General features: G+C 37.0%; 1 protein-coding gene across 3 annotated transcripts in view; it reads left to right on the plus strand.

Moving 5' to 3' along the window:
* LOC138188509 (protein qui-1) overlaps nucleotides 1–12,255 on the plus strand; it is a 40,309-nt gene that overhangs the window by 4,050 nt on the left and 24,004 nt on the right. The window lies entirely within an intron of this gene.

The following is a 12,255-nucleotide window of genomic DNA, read 5'->3' on the forward strand; positions in this document are numbered from 1 at the left end:
TTTCCAGAAAATCGAGGGCAATCAAAATGTACCAAATTTGTACCTCTTAGGGCATCTAAAATTCTAATAAGACACCATGTAAATATCTTAGAGTATCGTGAAAGTGCAAACATCTATGGAAAATGTGGTGGCAAAGTAGTAAAAAGCGAATTAAAACTTTTTAACTTCAAACAGAAATCCAAGTGCTATTTTATAAACAAAAGTCGATATTTATATAGCTTGTAGAAGCGTGTTGCTGAAATTGTTAACGATAAAACCCGATAAATTAGGGTAAAGTATTACAATGCCAATATTCCATGAAATACGTCTCTAATTGTACTATAATTTACTCTTAAAACAAGACGCAATGAATTTTAAGTATTTCACTTACATTTTCTACAACTTTCCCATTACATTTACCACAGATGATATCGTACTTACAGAACGATGTTATATTAGAGTTTCAGGTGTGCAAAGAAGTACAAATTTGGCATTCCCTCACCATCCTCCTTTGACATTGCTGATCGAGGTGCTTTTGTGCACAGTGTGTTCTTCAATCAGTCATACCACGTATCTTAAACTCTCTACCAACAACGCATTGAAGAATTTTAAGAGTTGCCTGTAACGAAAGTAACTGCCTTCTTCGATGATAACCGTGTTGTACGACTTTCATTAAAGGTGGCTGCTCGTCACTGGAAACTCGAGATTATTCCAAACTATGTATAACACGCTGTCAACCCCGTAATCCAGCCGTCCAACTTTCGTTGACAGTAAAATCGACGTGCCATAAACTCGTTTCAAACTGTTCTGTCTTAAGACAGTTCTAAGGACGAGGGCGGCGTTAGCTGAGGTAATGAAGCGGTGAAGTGCTTTTCCTCAAGCTCGAAGACTGAAAAGACATTTATCACGTTCTAGACGTTCGTTCTAGACGTTCACGCTGCATCGTGCTTCCCTTTAACAATAGTTCTCTGTATCTACTGTATACCTCGCGAACAATACATTAGTTAGAGAGAAGATGGTACGGGTTAATGAAAAGAACATTTGGTAATAGCGAGCAGTTTGCACGATATCAATATCGTTCTTCCTTTCTATTGTTCAAACTTTAATACATTGCAAGAGGCTACCTAAAAAGCTGGAATATCGTAAAAAAATGTCTCAGACGATTATAGATATTGTGTGAAAAAACTGCTCAGAACAAAGTTAAACCATTTCGAGTGGTACATGTATCGGTGGGAAGAATTTCTTTCTCAAGGTCATTTCTCCATGACGATTTTAAAGTCACCGATATATTTTTTAATGGAACCCCATATTTCGTTATCGTATATATCGATACGTTTTCTTATCCTCTGTACAAAAGTATCGAGGTAGTTGCTAGATTATTAAGTTTGAGGAATAATTTGCAGAATAATTCTTTGAAACTATGAGAACACACGGTGATACGGAATCAAGAGACGAGGCTCTCTGCAAATAGATAATTTTCCGTTTCTTTGTTAAATCGTTCTATGTAAGGTCTCTTGGTTTACGATCATTCGGAATAAAAGATAATACAAATTCGATAGTAGTATCGCGTTACAGCGAGTAGAAACTCGCGGCGAGAACTGGGAAAACGGTATAGGACAATTTTAGCGTGTTTCGTTTCACAGTTTCGTGCGTGCATCCGTCGCGGTTCAAAATTGTTTAGAGCTTAGAAAACGCAGTGTTCTCGCGTGATTTTCGTGCCTTTGTCCCGAGCCGTTGTGATTTACAAGAAATCAGAAATCGGAAGCGGATAGGAGAGAAGTCATACTTTAAGATTTACGGACCCTTTTTTTCCAAACGATCACGTGCGTACACGCTGTACCCGATGAAAAATGTCCAAACTCGTGAGAATTCACCAGTAAGTCGTAAACGCTCGATTTGATCGAATCGAACGCTTGTATTTACTTATTTCAGCCTGACGAGAATTGAACTTGGCTTTACGCAATTCGTAAGCATACAACAAAACTACATCCGAAGCTGATAACCGGCGTAGCATAAATGTAAATTTCGAGAACTTTTAGACAACTTGATCGCGCAGGCCAATTTTTGTTTCTTCGATTACGCGAGTAAATTGGACATTTTTGTTCAAAGGCCTAGATAGTTCAAGGTCAAATTTGGATTACAGGCATAGAAGTAGCGTGTAAGTAATTAGTATAGTCATCCGACAACACTATTCTCAATAACACGATATGGTTAATACGATCGATTTAATTGGTCTATGGATGATATACGATACGAAAAGGTACACAATGGGTACGATTTATTAATGAGGTGTCATCGAGTAACACACGTATATATATTTATTCACGTTCCAAATATCTTACAGCGGCGGTCTGTATATACGTGTAGCACGAATATTTTTTATGCTTATGGAGGAAGTAATAATTGTTTATCATCGAACATAAATTCGCCTGTATCGTAACGAATACCAGACTCTGGCGAAATTATGAGCTTCTATAATTTCTCCCTTCTGGCCACGTCTTTCTATTTTTCCAAGGTTGCTGGCAATTTTTCGAAACAGGTTAATAATAAAAATATGGTATTTTTATACCACAGAGTTTTTAGAACGACGCCTTATTAGAATTTTAGGCGCCTCAAGGGACACAAATTTTGCATCTATCCATCATCCTCCATCATCCTCCATCATCCTCCATCATCAGGTACTGCAACACTGTTAATTGTTATCCTAATTGTTATCGATCATACTACGACATACATTTCAAACTTTTCTGTCAAATATCTCTAAATTTTTCAGCGAGAGAAAACAGCAACAAGGAACGGCTCTTCTATGAGAAAAAGATTTTATCTTTATTCGTGGTAGCGTCTAGTCAGGTGGAATTCGTGCGGGTTCTCCCGCTTTGGTCCTATGTAGCTTTGCTATTGAATGTTTGATAAGAAAGCTGAGCAGCTTGCGACCATTTCAATACGTATATACACGTATCGGGGAAATACGTGAGAAATGGTTCTATTCAGCTTGGCAACGTCAGAGAAACGTGTTACCAGTGTTTGAAAACGTGCACGATCCGGTTTCGAGGCGAGCAAAGGGGAAAATGGAATTCGGCGGAAACGAGAAGCATTCGTGAGATTCGACGGAACGAAAAGGTGGCCAGAGTGGCGTGTTCTTCTTTCGATTTTCCATTTCAGAAGCTTCCACGCCCGCTGAAAGTTACTTCTCTAGGAGTTGTAAGACTCGACCAAGTTGTTCAATGGGGACAGAGTTTTATTGTTTGAGGTTTGAGATTGTTATTTGTTGGAAGGAAATGTGAAATAATGTCCTTTTCTTTTCATGGAATAAATTTGCCTGAAGCTCGAAATTACGAATTTCCATCCAAAATTTCATGAAATTAAGCAGAATTTTATAAATCACATAAGTAATTATAAAACACATAAGTGATACTAGCGTATTTGTTGATTCCGATTAAAGAATCAATAAAATATAAACAATCGTTTGTTATACAGAGCGTCTCGGCTAAATGAGTCCCGACCAATTGTTTCATACGATCGTAAACAAAGCAGACATCTAGCTGATCTCATCTAGCCGAGACACCCTGTACTTCAAAATCTCTTTGTACGTATAATATTAGGTCGTCCGAAAAGTTTCTTTCGTTTTATACAGAAATAATGGATGCACAACATTTTCCATTTTATATTATTTTCTCGAATTACGTATGATCCATTTTGTTCCATCAAAATAAAGATCACAACGTTCGACTAGGTTCGATTAGGTTTCATGTTTGTATAAAGATGCATCGTTGTAAAAGACGTGTCTGTAAAAGAAAGACACTTTTCGGACAACCTGATAACTGGTGATGACCAGGCTTCGATGTATCGAAGCTGCTCTCCTACTTGTGTTTTCTTTCAATAAAGCACGAACATATCGGAAAGGATTGGAAACTCTTCACTGCAGTGATACTATAGTTTAAAATCACTTGCGCCACGTTTGCAATCGTTTTCCCTTGATATCGGATAAAAATTTGGTCGAAAGTTCCGACGATGCTCCAATTACGTAATTCTTTCGTCCTACGCGCGTTTCCATGGCGGAACGGTTGTTCATTTATTTATTCGAAAGCAATAATTAGAATCTCGTGGTTTCGCCTCGGATCGGTTTATGCGGACTTGTTACCTCGTACGAGTCTCCCGTATACGCGCTACAACGTCGTATATACGTACCATATGTGCATATTGGTTTCTGGTTTGTCGGGTCAAAAGTTCAGAGGTTCACTTGCAGCTTGCATGTGTTGCAACTGAATTAGTTGCAGTTGTTGCAACTATAAATACAGCTGGCAAGAAAAATGCTTGTAGCTTTTATTATTCCATTCTGTGCACTACTTTCTGCGTTCGTTCTCTTCGTTGCGCTTCTAGAAGAGTATTTTGTAAAGGAGAACGATAAAATCGTTCCACTCGAGATATAGCGGCTCTTATTAACATGGGGACACCAACGTGTCGCTCTTGATCTACGATTATACGAACCATTTATCGTAGCTTGAAAACACGCGAACAATTTCTTCCCAACGATATCGTCCGACCGTACAATAGATTTTTAACATATTCCAGTTGCTAAATATTTCGATGATTTTTCTTCGTTGATTTATTTCTCGTTAAAAACAGATTATACTTTTATGATTAAACGAAAGGTTTTTCGTGTTTTTCAAACTTGCTTGTCTTTTTGTAAATTTAGTTAAACCGCCCAAATCAGATTATCTTCTTATTGTTAAACGAAACGTTTTTCGTGCTTCAATTAATAAATACCTCGTTGCCTTTTTATGTATCTACCTTGCGTTAAATCGTTCAAATTAAAAACCAGATTATTCACGAGAATATTATTATTAAAACGATTTAAATGGATGGCTTTTTATAATCTTCTGTTTCGTTTATTCGCTCGTTGCAAACACATCATCGTTTTTTTTCGTTCAATAGGAAACGTTTCTTCCGAATTAGTTTCTAGATATTTGCATCAAGTATCAATGTAACTTAAAAAGTACCGATATAAAATTGTACAACTTTATTTTCCTCTCGAGTTTCCAAGTTGAAAAATCTTCTCCTCGTTAGAGTTCCCCCGTCACCGAAACATTTCCACCGGCGAAACTTATCTCATGGGAACGATGTTCTCGTAAAAACATCGCGCTAATTGCATACCATCGTTGCAGTTAACTGATGAAAAAGGTTCGTTCTTTAAATTCTTCAACAGAGTTAAAATGCTTTGGAGCTTGCTGTCTCTAATAGGAGGAATATTTCTTAAAACATTTCAAGCGTTCCATCACAGTTGACCCACAGAAACACAAAAATCCTTTTCTAATTGGAACAGTTTTGAAGATCAGACGAAGTTCGCGCAGAACTGTTTTCTCATTTTAACGAAATTTTCTCAGTAGAGAGTTCTATGTTTTAGCGGATTGTCAGTTAAAAATAACCAAAGACTATTCTGCGTAGATCTTAGAATTCAGAACGTTACTTAGCTATCTCAATAAACTTTCATCAGCCAAGAGTATTTGTAATAAAAGGTACACAGGTGAAATGAAAACCTACAACAGCGTTGAGATTGTGATTTTAAGGGATCATAAACTACTTTACGCAAATATGAAACGACAAAACATTTCTGTAAACGACACAGATATTGGAACACTCTTTCATCGTTCTACGTTCGTTAGACACGAAACGTGTAAACGCAACGTGGCACGAACTTACTTGGTGACCTAATATTGCCATATAGAATCTGTCAGTGACTTGTCAATCTTTGATCCGAAACTACGTCTGCAGTGTATTTTTATTATTCGTCCAAAGATGGTAGAAAATTTGAGGGATGCTTTTACGAGACGAGTTCAGCTCTTTGACGGTCTAATAAAATCTCAAATTTCAGAAAAAAAAATTATATCTTTTTACGTTTTAGAATACTTGCGTTTGTGATAAAATGTGCGAGAGAACATCTGCTTTGGAATAATAGCAAATTTTAATATAATAGCAATTGCTGACAGGAATACGCAAAAGACGTAAAATCTGAGTAGCGCAGTACAGTAGCGTATGGGGAGCAAATTGGGAACGATTTAAGATGAACTAATTAATTTCTGAATTAATTTCAATTATATATGTATATCTCAGCGTAATTAAATTAAATTGTAGGTATTGCTGGAATGAATAAACAGCGGTTCTATTTCAATGAGCAGCAACTGAAATTACTGTGTGAGACTTAGCCTGCTGGAATAGCGGAAGAAGAAACATAGAACGAACTTGTATATTTCATATTTCTGAGTTGCCGCTTGTAAAATGAATATGATACCTCGGTAATCGTAAATTAGGAAAACGACAAGGTATTGGAGTCCGGATTGCAACATGGAGCCATGTAACCCGTGTTTCTAAATTTATCACGTACGGCGTAATTATTGAAAAAGCACTTCTAAAATACGTCTCATAAATCTCTTACCATGTGCGTTAGTGTTTTAGAAAGCGAAAGATTATGTACGTATTTTTGACTGGAATTCGTAATTTTATTAGACTATAAAGTTAATACTTATATGCTAATACTGATAATATAAATACTAATACATTAGTATCACAAAAAAAAGACATAATCTATAATGTATTATAAATTGAAAACATGAAAGTATCTCTCTATATACCAACATAAAGATAACTTATACACTACAAAGAATCTGTAAACTTCATTCTAAACTCGGCGTTTTCTCCGTAAATAGCTCAGCTCTCGGATGAAATTCGTTTCAAGCAATTTTAAGATGCTTCTATACTCCGCCTCGGTTCTCGATCCATTTTCATCGATTCGGTAGTGTCTGAAAGTAGAAGAGCCCGTATCCTTTCACGGTTCGGCTTTCATAGACATTTCAATCAGGCTCAGTTTTATACTGCTCAATTTTAATGGATTTCAAGTTCCGTGAAATGTTCCAAAGAACCCGGTTCAACGGATGTTCCGCCATGTTCGAGGGGTTCTTGTTGCTGACGTGAAGTGTTCGCCCTTGCGACGACCTGTTTCGTCCAATGCACCCCCGGGGAAAACGTTTATGTCAGCCTAGATACCGTCGATAATTAAGGAATATTAAGTTTCTTTCCAGCATCGTGAAAGCAGTGATTACACGGACGTTGTAGATGGGTTAAGTTTCGTGTCTTTAGAATCCCTTTTCTTGTTATCTTACACAGTTACTCGCATTAATATTTAAGCATAGCTCTATCTCTGTATTTATTATTCGTACAAAAGACGATGATTTAAATATCGTACCACGTATTTTAAAGGTGAGAAAAGAGATTTTATTACTAGAATAATTAGTATACTCAAGTCAGATAATATAACAATGAGTATAATATGATATAATTAAGGAATAGCCACTGTACAATATTACAAGTATTATAGTTTATGTTTATGCATATCACATTATTACTGTATATTATACTCCATATACTGTATTATACTGTATATTATTACTGTATACTATATGCAATGTAATGTTTAATGTATGTTTTAAGGCCAAGGAACTTCCTTCTAATAGACGTAAAGTCTGATATATGATAAAGTATTATTACCATTACTGTTACTATTTTATGAAAACATCAACCATTTATCGTAGCTTGGAAATATATAAGTTTCCCAACAATAATATTTAATAGTATAGTAGATTTTTAAGCAAGAAAAGGTTTTAACTAAAAGGCTCCTTCCGATCTTACCTTAACTCTCTTCCATTTCCCTTTTCTTCTTCTTCTTCCTCTTTACCCCTAATTGCGAGACGGCCTTTTTCTTCATATAGGTGTACAGCAATGTCTCGATAATTGCTTGAAAATCGGGATCCACGCCCAGCAATTATCGCGTACAGGACTTGGTTCTAAGTATAGATACGGCCCGGTGTTTTGCCGAACGTAAGGAAGAATAGCGCGAGTGAAAGAGAAACAGGTCTGAGAGTCAGCTTGATGAAAAGAAGCATATCGTTTATACAATACTTATTCAAGGATGAGACATTTTATTTCTAATTTTCGTTGAATAAAATTTTTACCAATGCAGTCGTGAGATTTTTCTGGTTAAAGCAAAACCAAACACGATATAATTCGAAGCATAACTGGTTATTTAACCAGTTAGATGTTTTATGACGAGTATACTCGTCACGAAGAAATGGCAATATTTTGTGTTATGACGAGCCCTGTCAGTAATAGAATTAAAAGATAAAACAGTCGTTTCATCACAACTTAATTGTATATTATAACAGTCACGCATACTCTGTGTTTGACGAGTATACTCGTCTTTCTTTTAGTGATACATTTTAGGTACACGCTTTTCAATGAGTTGAAATAAAACCAAACAGTATATAATTCGAAGCATATCTGCTTATTTAGCCAGTTAGCTGTCTTCTGACGAGTATACTCGTCACGAAGAAATGGCAATGTTTTGTGTTATGACGAGCCTTGTCAGTAATAGAATTACAGTAATAGAATAAAAGATAGAACAGTCGTTTCATCACAACTTAATTGTATATTATAACAGTCACGCATACTCTGTGTTTGACGAGTATACTCGTCTTTCTTTTAGCGACACATTTTAGGTACACGCATTTCAACGAGGTCGCAGCAACTAACTGGTTAATGACGCTGACTTATTTTCTTTCGCCTGTTAAATATATAAGTAAATATGATTTAAAGTATATCGTGTAATCAGAAAAATCTCACAAAGACGTTGGTAAAAGTTTAATTCACAAAGTTTTGAAAATACAACATTTTCATTATCGGATTAATATCGTCTCGTGAGCGCTTGAATTTATATTAAGTTACACTACTCGGTCCTCGTGTTTCGTGATGTGTCAAAGGGAAGACTAGGGCTCCTTGAGCGACAATAGGGCTCCTATAGCGATAGAGATGACAACCAGGTAATTGCGAGGAACCTTGTGGCCGACAATTATCCAGACATTACTGTATTTTGTTTTGCTTAAACCTCGCTCCTGTTCCTCCGATATTTAAATCTTTTGTTGTGAACGACTTATGCGTATCTCGGGATTCTATTTTATTTCAGAAGCAAAATATGAAAGACGGATACAGAGACGATGGAAGATAAATATACCTTGGCGTATCATATAGGTAAATGACGTTTCGTGTTCACAAAGTTTAGCAAATATTTTTCATATACTTTACAGTTATCAGGAAATTTCCTGCGGATATTTCGCGATGTACGTACAAACGTTTCAACGTTGAAACCTTCGTGCATTTTATCGTAATATCGTCGCGACAGCGATTAATAAATTATATCCCTTGCTATATTTCAACATTTTTGAAAATTTTATAACGCAGATAAAAGCGTTATACAGAAACCCATTAAACACTTTGCATTACATGTATTTTCAACGTAAGAGAAGCTTCTGAAAATATTGTAAAAATAGTTTAAGTAAACTGTATAAACGTTTATCTGACAAGGTTTTAAACTAAAATCTATTGTTTCAATTTTCAGCTGTTAAATTTAAAATAATTCTAAACTTCTAAATCATAGTGTACATAGCTCACATGCGATAGGAGATTATGTTTCTTACTTAACTACACGCTATCGATATGATTGAGCTATATATCATCAGATCTGTACACTGCAGCCATATATCACACAAGGTGTATACGTCGAGCGTAGATATCGGTGCAGTTTCCACTTAACGAGTGCAGTGAAAAATATGCCATCATTATTTGAAACTTAAAAGGTGCTTTTAGCTTTTCATATCTCTCCGCGGAGACGAGGATAGCGAATGGCACGTTGGCTATAAAATATGGAAAGTAAGCGACGTGTAACTGATGGAAACAGGCTACGAGATGAAAGAAACACGTTCTCCGGTGAATTTTGTTGAAATTAATACGCAGATTGATCTGCCGCGTTCGCTGGGGAAATGTGCGATATTTGGGTCACTGATTTCGTGCAGATCTGCCACGTGTTTACGAGTATGTTAATAGAGTCAGCTTTAAATTGTAACGAGTACACTGCGAATTTTTATGCATTCATGTTGAAACGTAAAATTCCACAAGCGAATCAACTATTCAAAGTGGTCGTTCAAGTTTGTTACATTCGGATTTATAAAAGTGTAAATTAAAAAATCCGCAGTCCGCGTAGAAATATGAAACGACAACGTATATAATTCGATTGCGAAACGTCAGATAAATTGTCTACAGCAACGTATCGTTAAATGACCTGCGTGCTTGATTTAAATTCCAATTGAAACTTAAATATGTTACACGAGATTTCACTGGTTGTTATAGTATTCCGCGCGGTAATATCAGGCTAGCTTTATTGATGTTAAGTGCACTATATGCAAGCCCGCTGCAATCCGATGTAGAAAACGCTCTTCAGCCCGGCAACGAATTTCTCGCGTTATCGATTGTGCCTTGAAATTAAAGCCTTTGTCCTGCATGGTGCGTCACGATGAAACCATAATTAAGTGAAATTGCGGCCTAGTGCGGGTGCGTGTCGCCATAATAAAAGAGCAAAAATACACAGTCGGTCACGAAAGTCTATCTATTGCTACCCAAGTCTCTACGTGCGTGTCATCCATCGAATTTTGCGTATCTGACTTATCAGAGAAACTAGAAACGCGCTTTCTTTCAAAATCATTTCTATCTACCTAAAGATACGAACGAGTTAATTTCGCGTGACCAAACTTGATTCTTAAAAGAGACGTTTGATTTTGTTACGAGAAGGAACAAAAGGCTGGCTTATAGAGAATCAATCATTGTACGTGTTGTATCATTGTCATTGCACGATTGCCATCCTATCAAGGAGTAAGAGGCAATGAATTAGCAGAAGCCACGCGTCGATGAACAAACAGTGAAGCGAGTAGAGTCGCAGCAGACGAAGATATCGTGAAAGACGTAACGAAAATAATGAAAGAAAAAGAGAAACTCGACTCCCTGGAAAAAGGGAAAATAAACGAACGTGGACAAAATCATGGGCAGTGTAAATAAGAAAGGACGGAAAGGTGTTTTCGGTAGAGGAAAACAAACGATTGTAACACGACTTCCAATAGGACACACAAGAATAACACGCTTGTACTTAATGGAACAAAAGGATCCACCAAGATGCGAAACTTGCCACGTTCCACTGGCGATCGAACGTATAATTATCCAGTGCGGAAAATATACAGGGTGGTTGGTAACTGGTGGTACAAGCGGAAAGGGGGTGATTCTACGCGAAAAAAGAAGTCGAAAATGTAGAATAAAAATTTTTCGTTTGAGGCTTTGTTTTCGAGAAAATCGACTTTGAATTCTCGCTCGGTACGCGTACACTTTATCACGTCTCGTTATAACGGATCTCACTGTAGATCGTTGTCTCGATGGAAAAATTAAAAAAAAAAAAATTTTTATTCTATATTTTCGACTTCTTTTTTCGCGTAGAATCACCCCCTTTCCGCTTGTACCGCCAGTTACCAACCACCCTGTAGAAATCACTGAGATGCCTAACAAGGCAAATAAGATCAAGAACAAATTTAACAAATCGAATTTGATACTTTAACGACTGATAGCCGATTAATCGGCTTTTGTCGCCGACGCTTACCGACCGATAGCCTATTAATCGGCTTTTTCTCGCCGACAATCTTTCTCATTATTGGAGCAGTAATTTGTTATTTAGTACTAAGGTACCTCGTTCGGTTGCGTCAGTTGCGTTGCTTCGTAAGCTGCCACAGTTTTATACCAATTTGAAAAACTTATCGTTCGCGATGAACGAAAAGAATGGTATCGGAGAGTCTAAACCGAAACAGAGCCGGCGCCAGGGAGAATTCGCGCTTGAGCTGCCGGTCGGACGTGCGTATGCTGTTGAACCGCTAGCGGTCGGTAAAGTGTTAAAATACCAAGATTAAGATAATGATCATAAGCGGTAGATGCGATTTAAATAGGGAGAAAAAATATTTTCATATTGAAAGAAAAGGAAAAAATGAAACAAGAGGAAGGTTTCGAAACGACAGGATTATTCTGTCGATTGGAGAGAATAATTGAAGTTATCTACGCTGGTTGATTGGCATCCGGTAACAAATTCCACTGACGACGAAAACAGCCTGGCTTTCAATAATTGGCACGAAGAAGTAAAAATAAAAGGCTGCTGGATCGATGATACTGTGATTCGTTGAAAAGAGAACGAAACGGCGATCGAACGATCCGTGAATTAGCAGCGAAATGCTTGCACAACATTCCTATTCAGTGTGGTTGCAGCTTGTGCTCAATCGATTTATATTTCATTTGTAGCAACCTGCCGGAAAATGCGGTCTCTATTGAAAAACAGTTAGAGGAGAATACGCTCGTTTTTACCTT

This window comes from Bombus flavifrons, chromosome 16, assembly GCF_040668555.2.
Source record: "Bombus flavifrons isolate JBK064 chromosome 16, iyBomFlav1_principal, whole genome shotgun sequence".
NCBI lineage: Eukaryota > Metazoa > Arthropoda > Insecta > Hymenoptera > Apidae > Bombus > Bombus flavifrons.